The following is a 14,535-nucleotide window of genomic DNA, read 5'->3' as shown; positions in this document are numbered from 1 at the left end:
TGTCATGTCCTTTTTAGTTTACGCATGATGATACATGATTTGAAATATCATAAGAATTGCCTCTTGTGCTGACGGGATTTATTAAGGGTGCATCTAATCCTTTCAGCTTGGAAGTCCACCTTAACTCGAATAAAATTATCAGTAGATAGCAAGAATAAAAAAGACATCACCGCACAGAATTGGATAATGAGAATGTACTGTACCTAACTGGAGTCCTTAAATTCTATGATGTATTTTCAAGATATTCTTGCTAACAGAGATAACTATGTTTAACTTACAAGAAATTTTTCGAACTGGAAAAGTTAGATTTAGTTTCCATTATCTCTTTCATTATAGGAGCGCTCTCCCGAACTGAATTCGTCTATTAGTAGTAATTGCAAAATGTGAAACATGTTATCGAACTGAAAAGTTTAACGCTTAGCTTCTTATGGATTTGGAGTGGTACATCTTATACTGACTCGCTTTCACTTGTTGGGACTGGAACACTTTCATAAGTTTAATATTAAACTGTGTTTGCATGAAAATCTATAAGCCCTGGATATGAATCAAGAATAAGTGTCCTTGGTTACTAGTCAGGCCGACTCTCCAATTTGACTACAACTGACCAACGACTTATGTGATAGTGGTTAGGACTGTATGCTACAAGAAACAGCCTGTAGTTATATAGGTTCTGTTTCATATATATTAATGTAAATAGTGAGGTGTTTTTATGTACTGACGAGCAATGTCACCTCGCTGTCATTTTTTTTTTTTTTTTTAATCACGACACAGTGTACGCGGCTGTTTGCTTAGGAAAACTTTATTCCTGTGAATTAAAATGTTTGCTTCAGAAGTAGCGAATGTTAATGCCGTATTCAGTTTACAAGCCCTACTCACGTAGCTGAGTTCCCATTGGAAATCTGTGACTATCCCTTATTTTTTTCCTTGAATTGCTTGTGGTACTGGTATGTTTCCTTGTGGGTCAGAGGTCCATGTTGACAAAGAATAGGGAAATCTTTAAAGTAACATCCAAAAAGCTGCTAGAATTGTGGCTGCGCTGCCTTCACAAGCCCAATGTGCAGTGCGGCTGTAACTGGAGAAATTCCAGGACGACACAGGGTCAAGGCTGGTCTCCAGAGGATACACTCAAGTCTCAGGTCTGTCTCCCCCGTGATAAAGTGTGGTTTATGGCGAAGGTGTGAGCGGTGAAACTAGACTGAGTCCTGCTGGATTTCACGCTGCCAGCAAGGTCTAAGGTTCCTGTGCCTTAGTGAGATATCTGATACATGTAGTGTGAATGAAAAATATATATATACTGTATCTTAGCTGTCATATGTACGAAAAAATTTGAACAAATTACTAAATGTGAAATAAGTTTATATGTATCTTCATTTTGCATGGAAATTCAAATTTATTTATTGTTTTCTTCCCATTGCAAATAAATCACAGATCATCCCCAAGGGATTTATCCTGGGATGGGGATAGTATGCAGCACAAAAAACCTTTCTGTCTATGAACACACTGCACCCGAATCCCGCGAGGTTCAGTCATCGAAGTAGACAGAGAAGTTGTCTTGGGAGGCCAACATATGTCTTCCATATATTATATGTAACGGGTATGACGGGGAGGGGGGGGGGGATGAATGGCTGGGAAAGTAAGGAGGAGGGAGGAGGAAAAATGAGAAGAGTTGAGTGGAGATACTGAATGAAACCATAAACTTGTTACACTGAGACTAAATGGGTAATGTGACACTATTATAATATCTTGAAATTTCTTTAACAATAACCGCTAATTCCTTTACCCTGGTGACGTCCTTTTCACTTTACTTCTCCTACCTGGAGACGATTTTATTTAGCCTTTGGGAGGCCTCATTCAGCGGAGGGGTAAATGAAGGCTTTATCTTACCTCTCCAGTTCGAGGAGTTTCTCTAAAGTTGAATAAAGCGGTCTGGAAACAGCGACAACAAAATGAAAATATACATCATCTGACAGAATGGGTTTTTCAATCCGGATAAGAGAAAATATAATGGAAGTGGCCGTGATATAAACGTAGTAAACTGAGACTTGTGGTAACAACTATAGTATTGGTCCTGCTATGCCTGAGCTGATAAATTAAAATGCACTAGTTAGACACACTATGGGCTGCTTATATTCCATTTTTTTTTTTTTGCAAATCCTTACTACTTATAGAAATAAAGTATATGTAATTCTCTTTGAACTGGGTATGAGTTGTGTCTTTACTGTGTTAAGTTTGCAATGTGAGGTGTAAAATCTGAGTTGTTGAAGCATGTGTAATAGTGTAAGGGATGGCAGTGATAGGTGTGGTGGGGTAGGTGTGGTAGTGTAAGGTGTGGTAGTGTAATGTGTGGCAGTGTAAGGTTTGGTAATGTAAGTTGTGGCAGTGAAGGTGTGATATTATACGTGTGGTAATGTAAAGTGTGATAGTATAGGTGTGGTAGTGTAAGGTGTGGCAGTGCAAGTGTGGTAGTGTAAGGTGGGGCAGTATATGTGTGGTAGTGTAAGGTGTGGCATTGTAGGTGTGGTAGTGTAAGGTGTGGCAGTGTAGGTGTGGTAGTGTAAGGTGTGGCAGTGTAGGTTTGGTAGTGTAAGGTGTGGCAGTATAGGTGTGGCAGTGTAGGTGTGGCAGTGTAGGTGTGGTAGTATAGGTGTGCCAGTGGAAGGTGTGGCTGTTTAAGGTTCGGTATCCGTCGACTAGGGGATGTGTGTTGATCTTGTTAACTCTGTCCCTAGGTATCTACATGAGGTCAAGGACGCCGCAGGAGGCTGGACCTCTGATTAGGTGACATGAACCTTAATCCCTGAGGCCTTTGATATCCCCTCACTCCTACCAAACACACCCAGATAAACTGATGCTTATTTTGAATTCGAGACTGCAGTTTTAACCAGGTTTGTGTTTTTAAAGTTGAATGTTATTGTTAAGGTGCCGCTCTTGATCATTCCATACATCAGTCATCCAATCCTATGTCACCCCATGAAAGGCGTAGGTACCCAAGGTTAGGCAAGTTGGTCCTGACATTTAAGATGAGGGTGACCAGCTTCAGTCATCCCTGAGTGGCATGACGTGAGCAATAAACCCCAACTGCATAGGCACAATCCGATTGGAGCACCTTAATTATCCACTAAACCACCAGGCGCCATGCTTTGGTTATATGGTTTACCATCCAGCGTATTAAATGGTTTCCTAGTGAACGGGAAACCATTTGGCTTGTCACTTAATGTAGAGTCACCTATAGGCAGAAGGAAGAGGAATAAATGAAGGAAAGAAAGAAGAAGGAGTTTAAAGCCACCCGTAGGCAGAAGGAGGAGTAAAGAATGAAAGAAAGACACAAGAGGAACGATAGAAGGAAAGGGTAGACACCCAAAGCAGCACTGCATCGAGTGAGTGGATGGTGAGCGCTCTTCAACACCACAATAAGATAAATATATAACAGGCTCTTTGCTGCAGATGGATGTGATAAGGAATTGTGCCCTGTTTTTGAACTGCCATTTATCATCAGATTTTAGCAAAGAAAATACATTGGGAAAAAATCATCATCATTCATTCGTTGCCAGACGCCATGTATCCCAAACGAGGTGGCCAGGGGCTTAGAGTTAATTGTTTTACAGGGAGGGGCACTAATCCTCCACCAACCCCACTTGACAGGTAGGGATGCCAACAGCATCTGGTGTTCCCAGGCGGTCACCCATCCAAGTACTAACCAGACCCAACGTTGCTTAACTTCGCTGATCGGACGGGAAGCGGTGTACTCAACGTGGTATGGCCCTTGGCTCAAGGGAAAAAATAGTTAGAAAATATTGGGTGTTTCCGAATTCCAAATTGATAACATAAATTATCAGGGACATATAGCCTTAATGCTTGAACACACTTTTTTGGAATCGTTTTAATAATGAAATAGAGTCGTTTTAATTATTGTGACAGGCCTGGCTGTAGTCGGGGATCCCTTACCCGAACACAGATTTCCGCTCTAAATACCATTTTTGCATTACGCGCCAAGTTTGATTTTCCGGAGATTATCATTCTTCCATGTTTCTCTTCTTATTTTTACTTTAACCTAACTTAGGCAATCTGAACCTAACAGATAAGTCTAACTTACTAACAAACTAATCTAATCTGATACTAAGTAACAAACTGAGCCTAATCTAGAGTTTCATTGCTAAAGAATGTGCAAAACTGGAACACACAATGAAGATCAGCTGAACAAAAACCAGGTTCCGTCTACTACCCCATCCTCCCGTAATGCTAAAGGTTAGATCTGAACATGCCTATCACTTTTGTTAAAATCGGATTTGAGGGGAGGTAAAACAAGTAAAAACTTATGAGAAACTCCGTAAAATGCAGTGATTGTACACTCAAGTGAATAGTAAGAAAGGTAAATACAGGAATGGTGTAAAGTATCAAAGTTTTGCATAGTAAATTACTCGTTCGAGCTGTGAGCTTCGAATTCATCTCTCTCTCTCTCTCTCTCTCTCTCTCTCTCTCTCTCTCTCTCTCAAAACAGTAGCCAAAATGAAGCTAATTGTTACACTGTACAGCCGTGGCCGCTAACGAAGGAACAGGGTAAACGGCAAAAGTGTGAGGATAGATGACCGGTTAATAGCACAATTTCTCCCCGCACCACCCTCCCCCTCCAGACCACTGGTTTGTCTCTCGGAAGGGTCGGAGGTCTGAAGCTTCGCTCATACTCATGTCTTGGCGAGTGTTCTGTTTATCCAGCTCTCGTGTATATGAGCATAGTTAAACTAACAATTTCTAAAAAATATATTATTCATGGAGATAAAGCACATCTCACAAGAATCAAATTTTCTGTAACTGATTTTCAAAATAATTTCCCACTGTCTGTGAAGGATTATACCAAAAGCCATATAGCTGCAGCGAATTATTATGTTAAACTTACCATGTATAAACATCATCTAGTAATTTTTTTAAAATTTGGAACGATTAAAGAGGGGGCAATTGGTTTGAGATGTTAATGAAGTTTTTTTTTTTCTCTCTTTTGTATCCTTGTGGTAGGAAACCAGTACTGGCTCACTGAGTATGAGTGTCGAACAAGAGGATTAGCCCACAGTAATTCACTTTGGATACAAGCATTTTTTTGTTTATTTTTTCAGACAAATTACGAGCCATTTGAATTGCCCTCAGACACACACTACTCTCAGATCAAAGACATTCAGGTGATAATACACTGACTCGCTCTCACACCATATATAGATAAATGCTAGTTCTGTGAGGCTATACGGGGTCTTGCGCGAATAAGGCCCCGTCCACACGACCCAGAAACAAGTTTTGAAGCATGTTTGAAACATTGCTTCGGATTTGTTTGCATACATGTTCGAAGTATCTTTTCTGGACATTCAAACTGGTAAACTTGGTTTGAGACATGCTATCATCAATGGTGTGGACATATTCGGAGCATGTTTGCAGCATTGTGAAGTTTTGTTTTTTTAGTCTGGCAAGTTTACGAACATGTTTGTGGTATATTCGGAAGCATGTATCTAGCATGTTCCTGACATGTTCCTGGCATTGTATATGGCAATTCATTAGGCACTGTGTGGACGGGGCTTAATGGATGCTAAGTATCTTGATCATTAAGGGGGTATTAGCATGTTGTAATGACAAATCTACCTCCATCTCAACATCTTACTCAATCATCAGCACACCTGCTTCAACACTTTTACACGTGAATCTTTTACAGGTGAAGCTCTAACCCAGCTCTTCATTTCGTCTTGTCGATCACCTGTTCGGAGGCAAGTGTATTCGGGCCCTAACTCGACAGTACTTGATCTTGCATGTCCTTATACAGAAATACAGTTTCTTATAAACTTACGAATGACAAATGTCGTTATACGCAACGTGTGTGTGTGTGTGTGTGTGTGTGTGTGTGTGTGTGTGTGTGTGTGTGTGTGTGTGTGTGTGTGTGTGTGTGTCAAGAAGAAAAAGCAAACACCATGATGGAGAGAAGAGGTTAAATCTGCAGTCTCTAGAAAAATTACTACTTTCAGAAGATGGATGAAGACCAGAAGACAGCACGAAAGACAGACATACGAAGAGGCTAGGCGACTAGCTGAGAGAGCAATAAAGGATGCTAAACAGCAAGCATGGTGAAGAATCGGGACGATTGGAATAAATCATTGATTCTTAATCCTTAATCTGCCCAGTTCACAATAAAGGGCAACAAGACAGATTGCTATAATTACGGAAGGATTGCTCTTATGCCCCATATGGCAGAGGCCTATGAGAGGGTCCTGAAGAGAAGACTGAGAGGGTTGGTGGAGGATAAGTTAAGAGAATGGCAGCATGGATTCCGACCAGGTAGGTCAACGACTGACCTCATCAACAGCTTAAAGATGGTATATGAGAAAAACTGGGAATGGAACAAGAACTTATATATAGCCTTTCTAGACCTTGGAAAGGCTTTTGACAGGGTGCCTAGAAGAATCCTATGGAACATTTTAGCAAAGAAAGAACATGGCATCCCTGCAAAACTTCGCAATGGCATGAAAAGTATACACATAAACAACAAATATAGGGTCAAAACGCAACAGCTAAACCAAAAACTGGTTTGCTGTAGCAACAGGAGTTAGGCAAGGTAGTGTGCTGTTGCCCTTATCCTTCATTCTTTTCATGGATTCTTGCAGCTGTAACACTGAACAACTTTACTGGAATCAAGAAAGCCTTGGCTATGCAGACAACCTTGCTCTGATATTATCATCGAAGGAAACCCTACAGCAACTCATAGATACGTGGGATGAGGAACTGCTCGCAAATGGGATGAAGATCAGCAGAACCAAAACAGAAGTAATACATCTATCATGAAACCAACAGGTAATGAACATCACCTTGGGAGACCATATTCTAAAGTAGTCAAAGACCTTTAATTATCTTGATGTCTTTGGCACAGAAAACGATATGTCCCTTGAGCTACACAATGGAATTAGCAAATTTAACAACGCTTTCCACTTATTTTACCCACTCCTGATAGACAAAAATGTACCCCTCAAAGTAAAGACAAGCATCTGCACTTATATCCTGAGACCAGGCTTGACATGCGGCCATGAAGCTTGGTCTATTAACAACAAGTCTAAAAGTAAGCTCTAGCATGGGTTCTAAGACTAATTCTTGGAGTTACAAGAATGGATAAAATCAGGAATGAGGGAATAAGAGTTTCTCTAGGAGTTGAAAACATACAGGACTATGTGGAGAGGAGGCAACTGTGTTGGTTCGGGCACGTAAAGAGGATGGGAGAACAACGCTACCCAAAGAGATAATATTATTGTACCCCAGAGGGTGGTAGGCCGCCTTGAAGACCTAGAACCAGATGGAAAGATTACATCAAAAATGCAGTGCAGAAGAGGGGAAGACAACTGGAGGAAGACTAGGAACAGCAGCTCTAACTAGACCGGCACTGGTAGAGGAAGTTTGTGAGGAATGACGACTAACAAGCGAAAGTTTAACCGATGACTGGTGAGAAAAAAAAAAATGTGTACATACACATTTCTTTACCATATAGAAAGTTTGGTTATGATACTTGTGTGTGTGTGTGTGTGTGTGTGTGTGTGTGTGTGTGTGAGAGAGAGAGAGAGAGAGAGAGAGAGAGAGAGAGAGAGGGAAGTTGTACGAGTTTACAGTTTCATTTTGTTTTGCCATTTCGCAAAAGAATGTGATTCAGTGAGATATTTGCTGAAAAGTGAAAACTGTACCATCGATAGGCTGTCGAGTGTCGCTAGTGAGCTGATCGTGAGATTCGAGAATTTGCACAGTGATGAGAATCGAGAATTTGCACAGTGAATATGACTTTTTCAATTAGATTCAATTGGGAAAATATCAGAATTACGTAACGGTCACACATCTTTTAGGCCTGCAGTGGCGTTCTGGATACGAACTTCACGCAGATGACCATGCTTTTCCGTACGATACCTTCTAGGTATGGAGGGGAGGAGTAAAAATTACTTCCCCATTTTCCCTGGGCTGTGTTGCCGCAGTGCGAAACAGAACTTTCGGGAGTGACAGTGTGAGACATGAAGAGTTGTCGCGACCCCTGTCATGGTCGAAACTTTTTGAAGAGGTGGGTCTCTCTTGCAACATCTGAAAACTATGAATAGTTTAGAGTTAGATCCTACTCATGCTTATGATAAAGCAACTCCATTTACAAGTATACTTTCCATTGTATTTAGAGGCAGTAAACATGGTTTGAATATCAGGATGTTATTGAAGTGTTTATTTCAATATCATCACCATGTTTATTAAGCATTGAGTTTTCGCATTATGAAAATAAAGACACTACAGAATTAAACTGCACGTGTTGAGGATTTGTTTAGACATTTTCTCGCGAAGATAATTCTTTTGTGCCCCTTACTTCTGGGAACAATATTTCATATTACCTCCGCAATGACTTCCAGAGTGATCGTCTATCCCATTTTGTCTTCGAAATTGGAGGCATCAAGAGGATCTTTAGCTGGAAAGCTGTTTACAGTTACCCGTTTCTGGATAATTTTTCGAGAAATTATGAATACCTGTACTCTCATCAGTGATTCAGTAGTCACAGACTTTCGACGGTGTCCTTCCGTTTGTTATATTTAAAAACAGGGTACCCGGTATCTAAAACGAAAGCGAATTCGCTTCTCAAGTATTTGGTGGTTGCACCACTATCTCCACTACCCCAGGACTGATCTTTAGCTTGGTGCAACGCAGTTCTGCTTGTCGTAAGAGGCAACTAAAGAGGACCGTTTTGTCTTCAATCGTACTCTCTTTATTGTCCTGTTCCTCTCTTCCCTACCCTCTTATTGAAATTTCCGTGTTTCCTCCGGCCTTTATTTTCTTCCTATTCCTATCTGGCAAGACGTTTGGTTTTATGGCGTGAATAGTTTAAGGACCTCCCACTGACTCGACCATTATTCCCTTCCTGGTTCAAGCCTTTCAACCAACTGACCAATCAAGCCACTTCATCACCAAACCACTTCATCGTCAGGTCACTTTAACACCAAGCCACTTCATCGCCAAACCACTTTAAGGCCAAGCCATCTCATCGTCATCTCATCGTCAAACCACTTCATTGCCAAGATCACTTCAAAACCAAGACCACTTCAATGCCAAGCCCACTTCAACGCCAAGACCACTTCGATACCAAGACCACTTCTATATCAAGACCACTTCTATGCCATGACCACGCCAACGCCAAGACCACTTCTAGGTCAAGGCCACTTCCACACCAAGACCACTTCTACACCAATACCACCTCTATTCTAAGATCACTTTTATGTCAAGACCACTTCTATACCAAGACCACTTCTATACTAAGTCCATTTCTATACCAAGACCACTTCTACGCCAAGACCATTTCTATGACAAGGCCACTTTTACACCAAGACCACTTTTAAACCAGCACCACTTCTACGCCAAGATCACTTTAATGTCAAGACCACTTCTACGACAAGATTACTTTTTTTCTTTAAGACCACTTCAACTCCAAGACCATTTCAATGCTTAGACCACTTTAACACTAAGACCACTTCAATGCTGATACCATTTCAACGCCAAAACCACTTCATGCCATAACTACTTCACACCAAGACCGCTTCTACGCCAAGACCACCTCAACGTCAAGACTGTTTAAACGCCAATACCACTTCAACGTCAAGACTATTTCAACGCCAAGAGCATTTCTACGCCAAGACCACTTCGCCAAAGCTGCTTGTACTATCGCCAGCACTTATAGCTGGTACAGTCAGCGTTGTCAATCCTTTTTTTCCTTGGTGTGAATCCCGTGCAGCTCGACTCAGTTTCTCCGAATCTTTTACTGGTAAGAGGGAGAGTCGTTGGGAGATGTCTGACGCAAGTGTGGGGGTGGTGGTGTTGGGGGGTGGGATGTTGGGGGGGGGACGTGACTGAGTAAATTCGGCACAAGTGTAATACAGATGTGACACCAGCGTATTTGTTAAAAGCGTAGGTTTACAATGTGAATGAGCTAAAACAAGCTCTTTATAATGGTAACGACACTGAGTAATGGATTCCACTTGTATCTCAGAATGCTACTACAATCTGTGTGTTGAGGTTAACATATACAGGAACTGTCATTTAACGACAGTGCCGGAAGTCTGATAAATTCTGACAGTTGGAAGTGGTGGCATGTTATATAGGTTTGACAGGGCAATAATCGGGGAAACTAATTACATTTTTAACGAACAAGCAGCAAAAAGTATTGCAGTAGCATATGACTTTATAATAGATAACTCATAAAGAACAACTGCAGTAAGTTTGCATAATAATTATGACCATACCCACAATAATATGATTTTTTCAAGTGTGTTCGACATTGCTTAAGAAAGGCTACAATTATTGAATCCATGATGATCCCTTAACTTTTGACCTAGATAATTATAATGTTTGCCATGAGATTAGGACTGACTCATTGTGCAGTATGCTATATTTACTTGTTCATGAATAACTGTTACATTAATCTTGCCATTGCTAGGGCATTTATAAGCGAACATGATTATTTATTTTTAGCCCAAATAGTATCAGATACGGCTCATACTTTAGATTTGTGTATCGTATCTCTGTAACCCCTTCGGTGTTTGCAAGTAAGTATACCCTAGGTCTTAGCAAACCTTGAAGGGATAACCAGGTGTTGAGGTTGGCAATCGCCAGATGCATGGTTTGGAGGTTGGTCCCTGCAGGCAGACATATTGGCAGTTGACACAAGGCCTAAAGAGTGCTGGAACGTGGAGCTGATTGTTCTATCTCGCCCTAAATCGTTTGGTTTATACTTGCCCTATGACTACGAAAGATTCGAACAAGACCCATATTCTCCGAGAGGTTATAGAATGGAGTATGGCTGAACATTTATATAGAATGAGTATTACAAAATGTGTGTTATCGTTTCCATAATATTGTATGCGTTTACTTTGTTGTTGTAGTGTTACAAATTGCCAATTGTCACTCCGACAATAGTGAAAGACTCACATGGCGAAGAATACATGAATACAAATAAGATAAAGGAAAAGATATATTTTGATCTATGCCCATAACATGATAACTCCATTAACATTATAATTATCTGACTCGAAATTTATGGAACCATCAAGGAATCGATATCTGCGGTATTTCCTATGCACTGTGTAGTTTAACTTATATCGAACACCTGAGAAACTCATATTATCGTGAGTATGGTCAAAATTGTTATGCCAACTTACTGTAGTTGTTCTTTATGAGTTATCTATTATAAAGTCAGATGCTACTGCAATACCTTTTGCCGCTTGTTCGTTAAAAATGTAATTAGTTTCCCCGATTATTGTCAGCATTTATCAGACTTCTGGCACTGTCGTTAAATGACAGTTCCTGTATATGTTAACCTCAACACACAGATTGTAGTAGCATTCTGAGATACAAGTGGAATCCATTACTCAGTGTCGTTACCATTAATAAGAGCTTGTTTTAGCTCATTCACATTGTAAACCTACGCTTTTAACAAATACGCTGGTGTCACATCTGTATTACACTTGTGCCGAATTTACTCAGTCACGTCCCCCCCCCCCAACATCCCACCCCCCAACACCACCACCCCCACACTTGCGTCAGACATCTCCCAACGACTCTCCCTCTTACCAGTAAATGATTCGGAGAAACTGAGTCGAGCTGCACGGGATTCACACCAAGGAAAAAAAGGATTGACAACGCTGACTGTACCAGCTATAAGTGTCGGCGATAGTACATCTTCCCCGTTTCTGTTCCATTGCCAGTTATAAGTGTATATATAAGTCAATTAGTGCCATGTGGAATTTGATACCTGGCGCTAGGAATCCATTATTCAGTCCAGTTCAGTTTAGAGTACGATATTACTCGAAGTGCTACGTGTTTGTTAGTCTCGGAAAGCCGGAGAGAGAGAGAGAGAGAGAGAGAGAGAGAGGGGGGGGGGTGGCAGTGAGAGCAGGAAACTTCTAGCCCTGCATAATAATAATAATAATAATAATAATAATAATAAAGAATATTAAGAAGACATATTATGCTTCGTATCCACCATAAACTAACTGATCAGTCTGCATTTAATTATGAGACTATCATTTCTCCTTACACCCTGTTCACGCAGCTTTATTACTGGGGAGGCGGATGTTAACTAATTGCTTTGGACTGTATTCTTGGAGAAGATTGTGACTTAGCATTGATTGTCACACTTAATGACCCTCTTGTAATAAAGTATTACATTAATCTCTCGTTTTCTTCTTCATAACCATTATATTTTGATAATACTGAGCGGCTTATAGAGAGACTGAGGATGGTCCTTCATGGAAGTATTTTTGTTTCTTTATGCAAGAGGATTGTATTTTTAATCTTAGTGCATTCTAGTGTTATTCCTAAGATCTCTCTCTCTCTCTCTCAAGTTAATCAATGTTTGAGTTGGTCTGGGATCCAGATTTGGCTGGAGTAAGTCATTGTTGTTCAAATGAATCGTTTGCAGACTGTTTTCAGGAAATCTTTTCTATCGTCTAATATAGTGCATATGGGTGACTTTAAGGGCACTGAGTTTTTGCAAGGTGCCTTTGAATCATTGTTGCCTGCATGCTGAGAAAAGGTCATGTGTGTGTGCAAAGAAAATCCTAGCACTTTTGGTAATTTTCCCAGTGGCGGTGATTAGTTAAATGGGAAAACTTGAGGGTGTATAATTATGAGATTTTACGAGTATGTCTGTCTAGGGTGGTGAGGATAAAAGTTTGTTTGGTTGGTGAGGTAGTTATTGCTTTGTCTACATACGTTGTTCCCAAACGTTTTCGTTCCGTGGCTTCTCGGATAAAATACGAACGCATCCATGGCTGCATCTACGTCTTCATTTGTGCATGCAAAGCACTTCTCCTGAATGACATTCTTTATAAGATTTTAATACTTCTGGTAATAAAACATAAAAATGCGTTGCATGCTCGTTGAACATTTATCAGAAGCTGAAACCTAATTTCGAAATTACATCTTTGCTTCGAGCCGAGTTATCACTGGCGAAATAGTAAGGGTACAAATGAGATCATTTTCCACTCTGAAATGATTACGTTGTTTCAGCTTGATACTTAAAAGCTTGGAAAGCTTTGCTTTGCAGAGACAGATAGACGAGACCAACAGAAAGACACAAACAGCCAGCAGCCAGCATGCTACTGCGTCCCATTCTCACCCCACACTCCACCAGGTTCATAATTATCTCCGATTGTCTTAAGGCAAAGGGTAACTTCCGAAATTCAAGGAATTTATCTTGCATTTCATTTCCTCCAGGCATGCTCTGCACGAGATGGATAAATAAATATTTGTCACGGGAAAATTATAATAAATGTTCTCTCACCAGTGAATCCAGATGCTTAAGATACTTAAGATTACCCTATTACTCTCAATCTGGGAACCACTGCTAAGTCAATGTTCTAGCGAGTATAACTACCGTACATTTGCAGCTGAGTTGCAGCTTGTTAAATTTTGCAGTGTTGTGAAGTATTGCCACTGGAGGGGGAGGGGGAGGGAGGTCGTGTAGAAAAAAGTTTGAGATGTAGGGGAAAGGACTGAGCTCCCTAGGATACCCCTGAACAATGCTGTGAGTTCTGAACTTAGGTTTTGGTAGAGTACATTATTTCCAGGCTTGGTGCCAATGCTGCAACCCATGATTCTCCTTTCGCGAATGGGGAACGACAAGGGCCATTTACGGGTTCAAGCAGTTCCTCCATCAGGGCTGAGTTGATTCCTCGTCCAGGTGTGTTTCTTGTCTAGGTTCGTCGACGCCACCACGAGATGGCAACTCTTTCAAGCACCGTAATATAATGTATTGGTCACAATTATGTTCCCAACCTTCCCTCACTCAGAGCAAGGGTTATGGGTTAGTATTTGACTGATAGTGTAGGAAGAGGTAGGGATTTGGTATCGGCAAAGACAGAGGCTTCCAATATGCAATGGCTCTTTGAGGAAACTCATGGTCAGACAATCCAAGATGTTTGACTCTGGAATGAAAATGACATGAATTACAATTGTTCTAGCTGATTATGGGATCTAGGATGTTGATCAAATAATATTTGATTAACATTAAATAATATTTGATATTATATTAGTGTAACTTGCTTATCTCTTTGAACAGAGGAGTTCCTGTGTTAGGTAAGTAGATGGGAGGAGACGGAGGATAATACAGTAGACATATTGTAGGTAAAGATGATGGAGAAGTGTAAGAATATAGGAATAGGTGGTTTCCCTACCCTGTCCCATCTCATGTGAAGGCTGTAGCACCAGTCGAGCAGGGCAGTACTCCCGAGGTGGATGGAAAGCTGATGACAGGGAGTGCTGGAGCTCCCGTTTCATCAGCCCTCAGGACTAGTTCCTGACCATCCCCCTTTGCTGAACTTTTTCAGTGTTTCAGTTACACACAGACTAGGCCAGCAAGCTCTCCAGTACAAATTTCTCTAACTATCTTCACCAAACTACATGCACAGTACACACTACACTTCCTATTCAAAATTCACCAAAAATGGCGTCGATTCATCAAGCCTCGGAGTCCCCAGGGCAGGGACCATAAATGCCCCCGCC

At 40.9% G+C, this 14,535-nt stretch overlaps 1 non-coding gene across 1 annotated transcript; it reads right to left on the bottom strand.

Annotated features, from left to right (window-relative positions):
- Window positions 1-3,649: 3,649 nt before the first annotated feature.
- On the bottom strand, window positions 3,650-3,768 carry LOC145415514 (5S ribosomal RNA). Its single transcript, XR_013900110.1, has one exon. It is a non-coding gene; the product is annotated as a 5S ribosomal RNA (ribosomal RNA).
- Between the last annotated feature and the right edge of the window lie 10,767 nt (window positions 3,769-14,535).

This window comes from Coenobita brevimanus, chromosome 102, assembly GCF_032717465.1.
Source record: "Coenobita brevimanus isolate Jiangsu-jjx chromosome 102, ASM3271746v2, whole genome shotgun sequence".
In the NCBI taxonomy this organism is placed as follows: domain Eukaryota; kingdom Metazoa; phylum Arthropoda; class Malacostraca; order Decapoda; family Coenobitidae; genus Coenobita; species Coenobita brevimanus.
The sequence above is the reverse complement of the archived record's forward strand: the minus strand, read 5'-3'. Positions and strand labels throughout refer to the sequence as shown.